Source organism: Ornithodoros turicata, chromosome 1, assembly GCF_037126465.1.
Source record: "Ornithodoros turicata isolate Travis chromosome 1, ASM3712646v1, whole genome shotgun sequence".
Lineage (NCBI taxonomy): Eukaryota > Metazoa > Arthropoda > Arachnida > Ixodida > Argasidae > Ornithodoros > Ornithodoros turicata.
Window position 1 is genome coordinate 144222698 of NC_088201.1, and position 5006 is coordinate 144227703.

The 5006-nt window shown below is 46.6% G+C and overlaps 1 non-coding gene across 1 annotated transcript; it reads right to left on the bottom strand.

Moving 5' to 3' along the window:
• Positions 1-1951: 1951 nt before the first annotated feature.
• On the bottom strand, positions 1952-2024 carry Trnat-cgu (transfer RNA threonine (anticodon CGU)). Its single transcript has one exon. It is a non-coding gene; the product is annotated as a tRNA-Thr (tRNA).
• Between the last annotated feature and the right edge of the window lie 2982 nt (positions 2025-5006).

The window sequence follows — 5006 nt, forward strand, 5'->3', positions numbered from 1 at the left end:
TTTTTCCTCGGGGAACCACAGGCTTTGACAGCACTGACGCACGTGAAGGTGCGAAATTGCAAAATTCCCATATCGGACCCCCTTCCTGGGAACAAGGCTAACCGGAAGTCGCGCGTACGCTAGTAATAAATTGCGCTGTAATTTGCAAATTCCTTAGTGAGGTTAGGTTAGGTTAGGTTAGGTCAGTACATATTACACGCGCGGGGGGGGGGGTCCGGGAAGGTATCCCCCCCCCCCCGCAGTTGTTCGAGACTGTGCTCACTTCCGCCTAAGCCTCGTTCCCAGGGTTAGATCGGAGCGTGTCCAATGTGGGATATCTGGCTTACTCCGTGAAGGCGACATCGAGACATTCGGTGAGTGTTGCAGCACTGAAGAGATAAACAGGTCGACGTTCAGATATGATGCGTGGCTGTGTACGCTATCAGTAAACGTTTAATCCTGTGTGCTGGTGTCTTTTTCTTCCTTTTTTTTTTTTGTTCTTCTAAACAGGGAGAGGGGTTACGGCGAGCGGTTACAAATACATTTGGGATCCACGATACCAAAATATAATTTTTAACTCATTCGTTACTGCGTCGAAAGTTGCACCTGTGTCTGGCTTCATTCCTGATATTTCCTACAGTCCACTTCACGATCCCTGTTGTTTAACTAGCGTCTCCCCGAGATCGCTGCGAGGTTTGTACCCATCAACGGCAGGTGTCTATGCCTTGCAAAGTGCAAAAGAGCGTATCAGCTCATGGCAACTCCCAGCGCCAAAAGGTACTCGGTGGAAGAAAAATTGGTGTGGCAGTCTTGGAATTGAATGGCAATTCCCGGCTGGCCGCACAGCTCTGCGCGTCTCGCCATCTAGGGCGCCCCGTACTCGGCCACAGCACGCTTGCGAGAGTTTTCGGCGAGTTTCGATCGAGAGGGTCCGTCATTCACGAGAGACGTCTGAGAGATGTCATAATAAGCGAGGATTATGAAGCCGGCATCCTTGCATACGTTAGTGCGTACCCTGGAGCCAGTGTCTACTTCTTTAACGGGAACCTTACTGGAAGACGTTACGTAGATGAAATATTACAAGAAACTGTCGACGGTTTTGTGTGCCACCTGCCCTTGCAACACAAGCAGAAGACACGGTTTCAGCAAGACGGAGCACCACCGTATTTTTCGGCACGCGCAAAAAGTTGGCTGGAGGAAAACTTTCCAAATTAGTGGATTCGTCGTGGATGGCCCTCCCTTGGCCTCCAAGATCGCAGGACATGACGCAACTGCACTTCTTTCTTTGGGGTTACATTAGGACAATGTCGTACATGACATAACTTCTGTCTGCCACCGAATTTAGAGACAGGATAATTTCTACATGTGCAACTATTTCTCCAGAACCAATTCATAGAACCATTGATTCAATGGAAAACGATTTATGGCCTGCATTTCAGTGGAGGGGAAACATTTTCTGTGAAATTTACAGCAAGTGTACTGTTTATAAGTGTTGAACAATGCATGACTTACAAAGAATGAAGCAAGAGAGAAACTGATGTTCTGAGGCTGGAACAACATAGAGGGGACAGATACAAACAAAGCCTCAATTTGCTTAAGAAATCAACGATGAAAGATGAAAGTCACTGAAAAGGTTAGCCAGCTGTAGTGATCGAACCCACATCTTCTGGATTACCGGTCCAGGGCTCTACCAATTGAGCTAAGCTAACACGCCTCTCCAGCGACTTTCGGGGTGCGTCATCTGAGGGAACGACAAACCAGCCACTCACTCTCACTCAACCTCCTTTCACTCTTACATTTTTTGCTCACTCATACACACATTCATACGACGGGAATCGACCCAAGCGGCACCTGTTGAACAAGAGAGAAACTGATGTTCTGAGGCTGGAACAACATAGAGGAGACAGATACAAACAAAGCCTCTATTTGCCTAAGAAATCAACGATGAAAGATGAAAGTCACTGAAAAGGTTAGCCAGCTGTAGGGATCGAACCCACATCTTCTGGATTACGGGTCCAGGGCTCTACCAATTGAGCTAAGCTAACACGCCTCTCCAGCGCCTTTCGGGGTGCGTCATCCGAAGGGACGACAAACCAGCCACTCACTCTCACTCAGCCTCCTTTCACTCTTACATTTTTTGCTCACTCATACACACATTCATACGACGGAAATCGACGCAAGCGGCACCTGTTGAACAAGAGAGAAACTGATGTTCTGAGGCTGGAACAACATAGAGGGGACAGATACAAACAAAGCCTCAATTTGCCTAAGAAATCAACCTTCATCTTTCATCCAAGAATGAAGCGTTTACTTTCCTCTATCATAGCATTTCAGCATTCGTCTTTCTCGTTGTTCTGGAGAAAATCGCCAAATGGTAGATGCCATATCACGCGCATGCGTTAGAGTGTACATACGAAACATCACGCGTGAGGAACCAAAGTAATCTCTCGGGCATGTTAAATTTTAAGGACGGTCTTTGTAACCGCTCGCCGGCGTTACGAAACCTCCCCTCTCTCTGTTTAGAAGACCAAAAAGGACGAAACAAGACACCAGCACACAGGATGAAACGTTTCTGACAGTGTACACAGCCACAAATACGGGAGTGTGTTATAGACCGCCACATGTCGTTGGTGAATTTATAAGGAATCTCGAAGCATCTATATATACGTCTGTTATGCAGAGATTTCTGTCTTCCTGTTTTGTTACTACAGGTGACTTTAACCTTCCTTGTATTAACTGGGACACTTTGTCGGTACAAGTCGGCTTCCCCAATGCATCGGCTTCGGCTTGGTGCCGAAGTTCTAAACCTTGTACGATATCGGCAATTAATTCAAGTTGTTCAAAAACAAACAAGGCAAAATTCTCTTTTAGATCTGGTGCTTGCATCTCATCATATGCAACTGTTCAACATTTCCCATGTCGAATTTAGTGTTGATCACAATATGTTTTGTGCAGATCTTGTAGTTGATGTTATGAGGGCACAAAATGTGTCCAAGGTAATATACGACTATGGGAGAGCCGACGTGAATGGTATATACGAATTCATGTGCTCTTCTTGATTCGATGGATGCTATATACAATAAGTCTTGTGTTGAATCTATGTGGAACATTATTAGGGGTGCCCGTTTGGATGCGATAAAGAGGTTTATTCCAAAAAGGACTGTACAACAACGTTTAAAGAACCGTGGTTTAACCACTTGTTGAAATATTTAGTAAACAAAAAGAAACGGCGATATGGATTGGCAAAATATGAACAGACTAACGAAGTTTGGCAGAAATACCAGGATTGTAACACACCATACAAGAGGAAAGTGAAGGAGGCGGATATTTTTTTACTTATTTATTACGCAATATCTTAAAGAACTCTCCAAGTGCAGCATGGCGCGCCATAAAACTGCAGCAGTATAGGTTTTGATCCTATGGACAAAGTTCCCACCTTCAAATACTTGGGGGTTACCTTTTCCACTGACTGGAACGACCGTATAAATTTTATTACAGCAAAGGAAACCTGTAAGCTGGGCTTTTTCAAACGACATCTCCTAAGGTCAAACCCGTAGCCTATAATGCAAAATACATTGGGTTTTACAGCAGTAGGACACCCAACGTCACGCACAGGTGTAATAGATGTAGTAGTGGCACACGTTATTTCTGTGTCTCAGTTTGCTGTCTGTCTCGGCGTCGGGAATGTGGCGCCCCCATCGCAGGGCAGTAGCCGGGGTAGCACCCTCCTGCACTCAAGGTTGGGTCGCCGCAATCTACTGCGTGGTGTGCGGTCACCTGGTTGGGCTCCGTGGGGGGGGCGGCAGGACGTCTCCACCGAATGCCATTCATTGTTTCTTATGGACACAATCACATTAAAAGAAAACCGATCGGCGCCCGAATAGGAGCCACACCGAATAACGAACATTGAATTTTTCTGACCTAAGTTGTCCGGAACCTTGGTTTGCCAAGTTCCTGGTTCTCCACTAAGATGACGAGGCAAGACAACTGTGTAAAGTATCTCATTTCCTTGTTGCTAGGGCACTCGAACACGAAATAGGAAAGTCCTTTCAGGCCAAGAAACACAGCTCAGGAGACATTCATGTGGAGGTCGACAACAAACAACAAAGTATAGCACTGCAATCTCTAAAGAACATGGGAACGGCGGCAGCATTATAGATACAATGTCTTATCGTTTCTTCATTGCGTTACAGCTGCTGATAACTCCAACGATTGGCACTGTGTACGTGTCTTCGCATTGCCTGTTTCGGATGCCTGTTAACCAACAAACCCGTGAAGAGGGCCCCGTCTCTGTGGGAGACGGTTACGGCGCCTCACGTCACGGCTTGGAAATCTTCACCGACGACATACTATCGGAGGCCCCCTACTTCCGGACAGCAATGACGTCATCACAACATGAATCTTTCAAACCCGGTCTCCACGATTTTCACCTCAGTGGGAACGGCGGCAGCATTATAGATACAATGTCTTATCGTTTCTTCATTGCGTTACAGCTGCTGATAACTCCAACGATTGGCACTGTGTACGTGTCTTCGCATTGCCTGTTTGGGATGCCTGTTAACCAACAAACCCGTGAAGAGGGCCCCGTCTCTGTGGGAGACGGTTACGGCGCCTCACGTCACGGCTTGGAAATCTTCACCGACGACATACTATCGGAGGCCCCCTACTTCCGGACAGCAATGACGTCATCACAACATGAATCTTTAAAACCCGGTCTCCACGATTTTCACCTCAGTGGGAACGGCGGCAGCATTATAGATACAATGTCTTATCGTTTCTTCATTGCGTTACAGGTTAGTGACAATCTTGATGTATCATATAGAAGTGACGATGTCTGTTTACTGCTGCTGCCGCCTTCCCCACGCATTGAGTATTTGTGTAGCTCTCTTGAGTGCATTGTATTTATTCTACGTCGTCTTGTGTTATCGGGTGATGTCGAGGAGAACCCCGGTCCCATGACCAGAGCCCAGGAGGAGCAACTGTCTGCTGCTCTTGAGATCTTGTCCCGACTTGACACCAACGTCCTA